The sequence below is a fragment of the Hemicordylus capensis genome, chromosome 1 (genome assembly GCF_027244095.1).
Source record: "Hemicordylus capensis ecotype Gifberg chromosome 1, rHemCap1.1.pri, whole genome shotgun sequence".
Classification (NCBI taxonomy): Eukaryota; Metazoa; Chordata; class Lepidosauria; order Squamata; family Cordylidae; genus Hemicordylus; species Hemicordylus capensis.
The window spans coordinates 324,299,301-324,311,366 of NC_069657.1; the positions used below are offsets into that span (position 1 = coordinate 324,299,301).

The 12,066-nt window shown below is 43.3% G+C and overlaps 1 protein-coding gene across 7 annotated transcripts in view; it reads right to left on the minus strand.

The window, feature by feature from the left end:
• The window catches only part of USP45 (ubiquitin specific peptidase 45), a 99,925-nt gene that overhangs the window by 87,775 nt on the left and 84 nt on the right, over positions 1–12,066 (minus strand). For 3 of the 7 annotated variants that reach the window (XM_053287699.1, XM_053287698.1, XM_053287692.1), the window contains exon 1: positions 6,143–6,367. The exons of 1 other annotated variant lie outside the window; for it this stretch is intronic. The gene's annotated coding sequence lies outside the window, so the exon portion shown is untranslated. Of the gene's footprint in view, positions 1–3,922; positions 4,175–6,142; positions 6,368–6,535; positions 6,580–6,685; positions 6,777–12,066 lie in introns of those variants that run through there. 3 more of the 7 variants (XM_053287695.1, XM_053287694.1, XM_053287693.1) reach the window with 3 other exon arrangements.

Consider the following 12,066-nt stretch of genomic DNA (forward strand, 5'->3'; position numbering starts at 1 on the left):
TAGCCTCACTTATATACAATACCCTCATTTCCGAATCCTTTGGTTTTTCGGGAGAGTTAAAAGCAACATGGGAAACTGATTTAGGAACCTCTCTTGAAGATACTGAATGGGAAGCAGTTTAGCTGAAGCAACCACTTAGAACCACATCTGCCCAGACAAGGAAGACAACATTAAAGGTTGTACATAGATGGCATCTTACTCCAGTCAAGATACACTATATCACTAAAATGTCTTCCTCATTTTGTTGGGAGGGATGTGAAAACAGAGGTACTCTCCTCCATTTATGGTGGGGTTGCCCATACATGAAAGGCTATTTGGTAGCAAATTTTTCATCTAATCTCTGAAATAGTCCAACTTGATCTTCAGCCTGATCCAATGTTAGCATTTTTATCAATTTACAAAAGTATGCACAAAGATATACCTCATAAAGATCTAATGCTGCTAGCAGCAGCCAAGATAGCCACTGGAAATCAAATCAGATTAGCTAGAGGAGTAACAAATCAAGTTAAGTTTTCGGAAATATGGTTTCCATTTACTAAATATTTCAACAAGGGATGGTCAGTTTGTATCCCTCCATCCACTCAAATCAAGTTTTGCAATGATGTTCTTTCCTGATTTTTTTCCCTTTTTCTTTCTTTCTTTCTTTTTTTTTTTTGCCAATTATGTCCCATCAAGTTGTACCTGCATGCTCAGCAACCAACAATATCTTCTTAACACTGGACTTCTGTATAACCTCAAATGGCTCTCAATTTCTGACCATTCATAGGGGCAGTAGTTTTCCACAAGTTGACCTCTAAAGTCTTGTTGGAACCAACTCTATATGTTTACTGGGTCAACTTCTGTTACCTCCTATATTGTTCCTTACTACTTCTTTTTTTGGTATCCCACTTTTTAATATTGCTTTTACAGAAACCATGAATTTCTCAGCCCAAATAAATTATCAGCTTTTATTGAAAGAAAACAGCATACCTTTGGAGACAGGTATGAGTCTATCCAAAGCAAAATCTGCTCCAACCTCACAAATAGTAAGTTGTATAAAAACAACAGTTATAAGCATCTATAGTCGAACCTACATGAAATTCAGCTGTTCAAAGCAGCAGAATGCATCCTTCCAACTTGATATTACCTTTATTTTAAAATTCTGCAGAGGGGCAGTTTCATCACATCCACCCCCCTTCTGGCAGCTTTGCTATGGTATGCTAAATGTGGGCTGAGTTACAAGCAGGCTGTGTGATGAAGCAATCATATGTCAATTTCACTGTGTATAAAGTTCTATTCCAGACCACATTCTCAAAGCTGCAGTTTGGTCATGTAGTCACTGAACCACCCTACAAGAACTGGGAACTTATTATTAATTCCTTTTTATGGGCCAACCATATATGTTTCAACATTGTTCAGTTTGCTTCCTCATAAACATATTTAACAGCTTTCTACACAATGAAAAGTTATGATAAAAGGAGTGGGGAAAGCCCTGCTTGCAGTCTGCATTTTATGTTCCAATGTAGACACTCCTTCCATGGTCAGAGAATCCACAGAGCTTGGAGATAATAGGTTCGGATGTGTGGCTCTGGTACAGCCTAAGGGGAAACATACAGTGGTTGACAAGAGGGTAGAATGTCAGGCTGATGGAATGATTAGCACTGTTTCCCAGGAAGCCAGTGACTAACTGCCAAGAGTGTAATAATATATCATTTTCCCCTACATAGCAGGCTGTCCCAGTTAGTTCTTCATGACACATGTCAATCTCAAACCAAGGACAAGTTGCTCTACTTTGGACACTACCAGCAAAACCCACGAGACAGATGGTGTGCTGCTGCACAACTTAAGGGGAACCAGATACCAGTTTTGCAATATTTCCTGAAGAAATCTGACAAAATCTTTACAAGTCAAGTACATTATAGAGCAACTTCTCAAATCAACAAAACAAATCTGGCTTAGCAGATTTGTAGGTTGCAACATGGGCTCCATTTTGAAGCAGAGAGTGAGATTTTTACGAAGCAGTATATTTTAAGAAGCAGCTAAATTATAGCAAAACTAGTACCAACATTTTGAAGTATTTAACTCAATATAGCACACCAGTTAGTTGGGGAAAATGCATTTTACGTTTCAATTTACTATAGGTCACATGTACAGCATGCAAGATAAAGTGCAATTAGCATCCTACGTAAAGGTAATGTGTGCCATCAAGTCGATCTCGACTCCAGGCAACCACAGAGCCCTGTGGTTTTTCTTTGGTAGAATACAGGAGGGGTTTACCATTGCCATCTCACACACGGTATGAGATTATACCTTTCAGCTTCTTCCTATATCGCTGCTGCCCAATACAGGTACCAGCGAGGATTCGAACCAGCAACCTCTGGCTTGCTATTCAAGTCATTTCCCTGAAACTGAATATGGCTATTAGTTGGGATAGCTAAATGGAACCTTGACGTTCAGAGGCAGTATACTTCTAAGTTAAGGATGCTGGATACAAAAAAATGGGAGATGGCCCATTACTTTCAAGCTCTGTTTGTGACTTCTGGGGATATCTGACTATCCACTGCTAGATATAGAATGCTGAACTAGATGGGCCTTGGACAATTTAAAAAAGAGAAGTAGTGAGTCAGACAGACAAATACATCACTAAGCCCTGACTTGTCTCATACAGGAGCTAATAGCATATGTTTAGATATGAACTCTTCACATTTTATCCTGCTTTTCATCCAAGGAACTCAGGTTCTACACATTCCTCATGAACATTCATAAAAGTCAGATAGCAGAGCTTGATGGATTGCACCCACAATTCCAAGTCAATGATACTACTACTTGTGGTGTATATGACACACCAAGGGTATGACTTCATGTTTCATATGTTCAAATAAAAGATGAGTTGTCCATATAAGCTGGATATCAAAACCCTTTCCAACAATCTAGTTTGATACAAGGGGAAATCAATAGTTGTACTGTCTCTTATCTGTATTTATTTTTTTCCTCATCAACACCTGTGTGGTAAAGGGGAAAGAACATATTGCATAGAAGCCTGCTAATGTAATTTGAGGGATTTTAAAACATTGTTTTTCTATTGTTATATTTATATATTCATTTATTTATTTTTATTTAACATATTTGTATACCGCTCAAAACGCAAGCCTCTGGGCAGTTTACAACAAAACAATGCAAACAAGTAAAAAAGTAAAAAGATTACAACAATTTCAAACTTAAAACGACGTTAAAACTATTAAAAAATCATCAAACTATTAAAAGAGTATCTAATTAAAACCCTGGGTGAACAAACATGCCTTGACTGCCTTTTTAGAAGTTGTAAGAGATGGGGAGGCTCGTATTTCAGCAGGGAACACGTTTCAAAGCCTCAGTGCAGCAATGAAGAAGGCCTGTTCCCAAGCAGCCACCAGATGAGCCAGTAGCAACTGCAGACGAACCACTCCTGATGATCTCAATGGGCAGTGTGGTTCATAGCAAAGAAGATGTTCTCTTAAATACCCAGAGCCCAAGCTGTTTAGGTCTGTAGGTTATAGCCAAGACCTTGTATTTTGCAGTGTAGATCTTTTAAGATAGGAGTGACATGGTCTCTCCGAGATGACCCAGAAACCAACCTGACTGCTGCATTCTGGACCAACTTCAGTTGGACTACGTAAAAGGGCAGCCCCACATAGAGTACACTGCAGTAGTCAAGTCTGGATGTAACCAGCAGATGTATTACTGTGCCAAGGTAATTTATCTCAAAAAACAGATGCAGCTGGCGTATCAGCCAAAGACGATAAGAGGCACCTCTGGCCACTGTCTCAACCGGTTACACCAGGGAGAGGTTTGTGTTCAGAAGCACCCAAAGACTGTGTACCTGTTCCTTTCGGGGGAGTGTGACCCCATCCAGAACAGGCAGATCAAAACTATCTCCTGAATTCTGTCCCTGCACAATAAGTACCTCCATCTTATCTGGATTCGGATTCAATCTCAGTTTGTTATCTCATCCAGCCCATCACCGCCTCCAGGCAGGCATTTAGGGAAGTTATGCCTTCTCCTAATGATATTGACATGGAGAAAAAAAAATTGGGTGTCATCAGCATACTGATAATACCCTGCACAAAATCTCCTGATGATCTCTCCCAGCAGTTTCATTTAGATACTAAACAACATTGGAGACAATAAGGAGCCCTGAGGGACACTATACTGAAGTTCAGATTTTGAAGAACAATAATCCCCAAGGGACACCATCTGGAATCTGCCCGAGAGGTAGGAGTGGAACCAATGCAAAGCAGTGCCTGCCACCCCCAACCCCCTCAGACGCTCCTAAAGGATACTATGGCTGATAGTATCGAGAAGGACCAACAGTGTGTCACTTCCTCTGTCAATTCCCAATGGGATACCATCCATCAGGCCAACCAAGGCAGTCTCCACCCCATAGCCCACCCGAAAACCAGTCTGAAACGGGTCTAGATAAATCAGTTTCATCCAAGACTGCCTAGAGTTGGGTGGCCACCACCCTCTCAATTACCTTGCCCATCCACGGAAGGTTGGAGACAGGCCTATTTTAACTCTGAGGGATCCAACACAGGCTTCTTCCAAAGAGGTCTAATAATCGCCTCCTTAAGGCAAGGAGGAATCCTGCCCTCTCTCAAAGAAGCATTTATGACCTCTACTAGGCCTTCTACAACAACCCCCTTGCCAGATAGTATAAGCCATGTCAATCAAGGGTCAAGAGAACAGGTGGTAGGCCGCACCATTCCAATCAGCTTGTCCACATCCTCACAAGTTTAATATTTACATATAGCATTTACAAGTGTTAATGTTTGATGTGACTCAGCATCAAAACTGTGTGTGTGTGTGTGTGTGTGTGTGTGTGTGTGAGTGAAACAAAGAAAAAAGTCCTTGAAGTGTACAATAAAAAGATCCATCAGCTTCCAAATACACAGACAAGTATCAAGGCACCGATTACTGGAGACACCAAATACTTTTTACTGAACCAGTTCCAATAATGCATACATAACAACTAGCTTATTTCTACCCAGCAGAGTTCTGTACAATATAGAATAGGCAAAAATGAACAAGTTCTATTTTATAATAGATGTGGAGACACTGGAAACAAAGTACACAGCACATAGTTTGTGCCAGACAAACTATGTCAGATAGACTTTATTTTAAAATACTTTATTTTCAGGCAAATTCAAAATCTTTTCTTACACATTTTGACTCATATCCTTTATCAGCTCTAGTTCAGACCATTAGGAGTTCTGTGTAACTCTGCAGCTTGCATAAACCTACATTACCAGAAGTCTGTCCAATAAAAAAAGGCTCAGATTATCTATTTAGTTGCTTATTCTCTGGGACCAATAAGGCAATAACTACTATCAAAGTTGTTATTGCTGAAGTGCAGAATTTCCGCATCTAGGCATAAACAAAACACTCCTCTTTCACTTTGAGTGCTCTTTATGCTTTTGCATTTAATATTATCAGAGACTAATGCAATAATTCCTTGGATGGCACGATCTGAACATATTTATCTGGAAATAAATCCCTCAGTGTGATAGGAGGTTTACTCCCAAGCTGAGTCCTCCTATGCATGCTTACTTGGAAGTAAACCCCACTGAACATACTGTAAGATTCTCGCGTAAACACAGTTTGCTGAGCAAGGAAGAGTTGACAACATATGACCCAGGACCTGTCCTGCCAGTTCTGCCAATACGCAGAGGCCAAGGAAAGGGCTGTGGGGAGCCTCAACAGGGCGTTACAATATCTCCCGGCATGACAGGCCACTGAGCGACTGCTTGCCTAGGCCACCATTCAAGAAGGCCGGGCCGAAGGAGGCGCCGTTCTTTCCTGACCCTCGTAAAGCACTTTTCTGGTGCCCGGGCCTTTGGGAATCTGTACTCTCGGGGGCACAAATGGCTGCTGCGGCTGCGGCTGCGGCTGCTGATCCCACCACGAAAGGACCTCTACAAAGCACCCCCACCACCACCGCCGCGAAAGGTGCCGCCGGCGTCCCCCACGAGGTATTGCAGCCAAAGCTCCGGTTTCCACCGCGGCCGACAGCAAAGCCAAGAGGCGCTTCCCACTGAGCTCCCCCGGGATGGGAACCCCCGGACTGGACTTGAGTGACTGGGCCCGACCTCCCGCCTCAGTTTCCGGTCTCCGTCTCCTCACTCACCGCGCTGGGCGACTGTTTCGCCCGCAGAAGCAGCAAGCTGGAGCGACAGCAGGAGGAGGAGGAGCAGGAAGCCGAGCTTCGGCTCGCGCCTCTCCCTCCTCGCCCGCCCCTGCCTGCACCGAGAGCGGCGACCTGACAGGCGAGCGGCGGTCTGTGTAAAGAGGAGCACCAGCAGCTGCTGCAGCCGCACAAGGAAGAGCGACGCGTTTGCTCAGATGCAGGACCGCCCCCACCCATCCCCACCCTGGAAACGAACCCAGCCCCGCACCCTGGAAACGAACCCAGCCCCGGTTGGGAGGCCTCGTGCTCACCCCGAGCCCTCTTTAAAGCGAGAGCAGGGGCGGGGCGCGGGGGCTCCAAATGCGCAATGTGGCCCTGAGAGCTCGTACACACCGACTTTCATGCGGAGGTCTCCGTTTCCAAGGGACCTGCCCCGCCGGCTTGCAGTCTGCTTTTCCCTGCCCACTTCTCCTTCCCCGCTTTCAAAACCAGCAGAGGGCTTGAAATTCTCCCCTAATAACTTTCCCCGCGGGGAATCCTCACCTCCATGAGAACTAGGCCACAGGACAGCATATGGGATTGAATGGTTACCAACATTAATTCTGCTATCACAATAGCCCTGCTGCGCAGATCATGTTCCAACGTGGGGGGGAGGGCGTGCGGTGGGCGGCATGCTCTGCCCCCCCCCCCCGCTCAGGGGACACGCGTTTTGCAGGGTTCCCAAATGCGCTGGGAAGTAAGTAGGCTTGTATGCCAGTGTAGACTCGCTGCAGACACTCAGACAAATCCACATATGTCTCAGAGGCGGAGTCTGCGACCCCTGTTCAGTGAGCATGTGGAGTCCTTAGCCTTGTTCAGGTATTATCCAAACTGGGCTTGTTCAGCATCCCTGAGAGCACACTTGCAAACCCCGACCTGCGCCGACACGCTCAAAATACACCTCCCGCTGGGTAGAAATTAGCTTGGATGGAAATGGGTTCATATTTTAGTGACGCACATGTATGTTCTCAAACTATCGTTTGCGTGTGTCTCTAGCACATGCCACTGTTTTTAGAAAAGGCTATGCCCACCCCCGGGGACATGCGTTCCCCCACTGAATCTTTACAGGGTTCCCGAATGCACTGGGGTTTGCTGGAATGTTTATGACATCCACTCGACATTTGTGGGTTCATCCTGGCTGTGAAGGGGCTGATCAAATTGGGCAGATTTCAGTTCCAAAATACTGTTCTAAAAGTTAAGACATCCCACTGGTTTTTTTGCACCCACTTCGACTTTTATGGGCTTGTTCTGGCATGTTCTGTTCCAGCTTTTACACCATCCATTGCAGGTCTGGTATGAAAACTCTTCATGTTGCATTCTGCAGAGGATTAATCTGGAGAGCAACCTAGGGCACACACTAAATTTACAGAGGGCCCTGGACAGACCTGTTTTGCTTGCTAACCTGCATGAATTAAGTGAGACTACCTTTGGAACGCATCTGACACTCTAATGTTCCTCTGAACATTGTAGAGGAAGACTCATGGTCACAGCTCCACAGAATACAACTGATGTCCCTTCAGAACCCTAAAACTCTTAACAGAACAGATATGACAGCTGCGAAATATTGTTATTTTGACTTGTTCAAAGCTCTGTAGTGGTAAGTCTGCCCCCTCCTCTTTGCTAGCTTACTCAGAAGGCAACATGAACAGACCATGATGTGCATGATGTGACAACTTTGCTGAACTATATAGTCAAAGGTTAGTCAACCTTTAGCTATTAAAAAAAAAAGTGAACACTGTGGGGATGATCAGAATATTGCATTTTATATACAGTGTATATCACATCACTACATTTCTTTTTAGTTATGCTACCAAAAGAAAACCACAGGGCTCTGTGGGCGCCAGGAGTCAAAATTGACTCCACTTTACCGTTACCATAAAAATCCCATTTTGAAAATATCTGTAGAAAAAAATACACCATATGGACAGGCTGGTAGCCAACAACTGGTCAACCACTTTGTGTGCCAGCATAAATTTGTTACACTTCCTTTTAGAAAGATGTGTTTATCTTAGTCTTCACTGAAATCAAGGAAAGAACCAATAGTCTATTTTACTCAAAATGCACTTTTGAGATAAAATAATCTTTGACCAAAGTCCTAAGTCTTTAATTGCTATGTTAAGCACTATTTATTTACATTTCTAGCCCGCCCTATACTCAAAGGTCTCAGAGCAGATTACAATAAAACCAATGTAAAACATAATTAAAATTCAGCATCTTAAAATCAAAAATACAGTAAAAAATACAGTGCCTAAGAGGGGAAGAACCACTACATCTCTAGTCAAAGGCCAGAGTAAAGAGGTGTATCTTCACCATTCTCCTGAATGTATACAATGTCAGAGCTTGGCGGACCTCAGAGGGGAGGGCCTTCCGCAACCTAGGGGCCATGACAGAGAAAGTCCTCTCGAGTGCCCCTACCCTTTAACAGCTGACAATGGTGACACTAGCAAGAGCGCCTCTCCTACAGATCTTAACTGATGGGCAGGTCTATGTGGGAGAAGGCGTTCCTTCAGGTATTGGGTGCCCAGCTTGTTCAGGGCTTTATAAGTCAGTGTTAAAACCCTGAATCGGGCTCAGTGGCAAATTGGCAACCAGTGCAGTTCCTTTAATGCATGATGTGCATCCAGCCAGAAGGGCCCATCAGCAGTATTGCTGCTGCATTCTACACTAGCTTCAGCCTCCGAACCGTCTTCAAGGGCAGCCCCACATAAAGCACATTACAATAGTCCAGTCTGGAGGTTACCAGAGCATGGATCACTGTGGTCAGGCTGTCTCTGTCCAGAAAGGGCTGTAGCTGGCAGACAAGCCTAAGTTGAAAATAGGCACTCCTGGCCACCGCTGCCACATGAGCCTCCAGTGACAGTGATGAATCCAGGAGTACCCCCAAGCTATGCACCTGTTCCTTCCGGGGTACTACCACCCCCTCAAGAACAGAATATCTTCCTCACTTCATGGACACAAGAGCCTCTGACACACAGCACCTTTGACTTATCTGGATTCAGTTTCAATTTATTGCTCCATTTCCATATCATTACCACCTCCAGGCAACGGTCAAGCACCTCAACCGCCTCTCCTGATTGAGATGGAATAGAGAGATAGAGCTGGGTGTCTTCAGCATACTGGTGGCATCTAACTCCAAACCTCCTGATGACCTCTCCCAGTGGCTTCATATAAATGTTAAAAAGCATAGGGGATAAGATCAGCCCCTGAGGAACCCCACAGGTCAACTCCCAGGGAGCCAAACAAAATTCCCCCATGTCAACTCTGATATCGACCCTGGAGATAGGAGTGAAACCACCACAATGCAGTGCCTCCAACCCCCAACTCCCGAAGCTTTTCCAAAAGGATACCATGGTCAACGGTATCAAAAACCGCCAAGAGATTTAGGAGAACCAGTAGGGTAGCACTGCCCCTATCTCTCCCAGTAAAGGTCATCAACCAGGGCAACCAAGGCCATTTCGGTGCTGTGACCCAGCCTGAAGCTGGACTGGACTGGATCCAAATAATAGAAATAATAAGTATTTTTTTCTAAGTTTTAGAACTATTGGCCAATTTCAGAGCCTTGTAAGAACTCTCATTCAAATTTCCATATGTTCCCTGATGCAAAGGAGTATATGTATGAAGGTCTAAAAGCCAAAGAAGGGTTATGCCTTTATTAAAGTAAAGTAAAAGTGTACCATCAAGTCAATTTCAACTCTTGGTGCCCACAGAGCCCTGTGGTTTTCTTTTGGTAGAATACAGGAGGGGTTACCATTGCCTCCTCCCGTGCAGTATGAGATGTTGCCTTTCAGCATCTTCCTATATCACTGCTGCCCAATATAGTACCAGCAGGGATTTGAACTGGTAACCTTCTGCTTGTTAGTCAAGCATTTCCCCTCTGTGCCATTAGGTGGCTATACCTTTATTAGGATAACTAAAATATCAGAAAGTAGTGAGCAAACTTTTGAATTCTTCTGACTCTTCTAGGTTTTGAATCTCACTGCTTTGTAATATGTGAATTAGTCTTGATAAAAGTACCACCATACTTTGGATTTTGGATCTCCTCCCCCCAATGGACCAAACACCTTTGATTTTTACCTTCATGTAAATGTATGGGAATATCTTGCACACAAGAGAGCTGCTGCATGTGGAAGAAATCCCTGGGTGGATCAGTCCAATTGTCTTAAGATATATGTCTCATTGATTTCTATGGATTACAGTAGCCTAGTGCACTGTATCTGAGGGCTTTGCTGCTGGAAACCTGCTGTCAAGTAAATTAACAAGCCTTGTGTTGGAGCTGTCTGCAGGCCATACTTAAAGGTTGTAATGCTAAACCCGAACAGTCCATTGTTGTATGGCGAGAGTTCCATGGATCTTTTGGGGACCGTTCTAGAATTAAATATATTGGCAATTTCAGCATGAGCTTCTTAATTCTCAGTGTTTGCTTTAACCTCTAAATATGTTACCTTCTGTTTCTTCAGCTACAGCTTAGATAACAGTTTATGAAGTGCCATACTGTAGCTAGCTATCATATGACATGACTGGTTTGTACCAGTGATAGGTCTTGCATGTGGAAATGCAAAGCCACCATATGCTACTAGGCTGGCTGCTAAAGGCCTTTCAAAATATTGTGAAACATTTATTTAAAATGATACACTTTCGATTATAGATATATAGGAAAGGTCTTTGAAAAATGAGAATGGTGAGTGACTACTAGGTAAAAGACCTGCTGGTAATCATGACTATGCAAATGAATAAACTGTATTATGAAAATATTTATTTTCATTAAAATAATGTAATTTGAACCATTTCATGTAAGAAACTCTGTCATAATGCTACCGGCTGAATCACCAGTCTGTAGTTTCAGCTGGTAGCACAAGGCTTGCCAGTTGCCATGTATATCTTTGCTCCCTAGGCAAGCTAAAGAGTAAATACAGAATCTTATGCTTTTTAGTATATTTTAAAAGCACAGTTATACTTTAAAAAAAATTGTGATCAGAAAATGTTTGAAAAAATAACCAATCATAGTTAGTTGCTTGAGATTAGAAACAAAAACAGTTTATTTCCTAGGAATGCCAGAACACTAATTCTCAACTCTAGCATCACCCAATATCACCATATTACAAATATACTAAAAATGTTAGTCACCGGGCCATTGAAAGCATGTGATTACTATTAAAACAATTTATTTTATTTTATTTTATTTTTACATTTATATCCCACTGTTCCTCCAAGGAGTCCAGAGCGGTGTACTACATACTTAGGTTTCTCCTCACAACAACCCTGTGAAGTAGGTTAGGCTGAGAGAGAAGTGGCTGGCCCAGAGTCACCCAGCTAGTATCATGGCTGAATGGGAATTTGAACTCGGGTCTCCCCCGGTCCTAGTCCAGCACTCTAACCACTACACTATTGCTCTAAGGAGACAGTATCAACGTTATAACATTTATTTGTACACTTTACCTGTGTTCAGATCTGTACACAGATTGTTATGTCATGGTACACAAGTATATTTGTTAACAGGCTTTCCGTACAGGTGCGGTACATTTTGCCAAGTACACATGTACAATAACCATAGGCCCATCTGTATGTGATGTAAAACTTTTGTCAAATGATAACTTTAGCACCATGAGGTTTTAAAGGATTTAGAATACTGTCATACTACTTGAGAGAAAGTTCAGTAGAATGAGGAGGGCTTGCTACCGAGCAATATTCTCTTAAACTCGGAGAGCGCATTATTGTTGCAACAACTTGATTACTATTTTATTACTCTTCTTACGAGCTGAGCTGTTGTCCCACGACGCAATCCTGTACCTTATTGTAGAGTAGACCTACTGAACATAGTGAGACCTTACGCACGCGTCCATAGAACAGGACAGACTATTGCTGTAGCACTGCAGGCAGGAACTCAC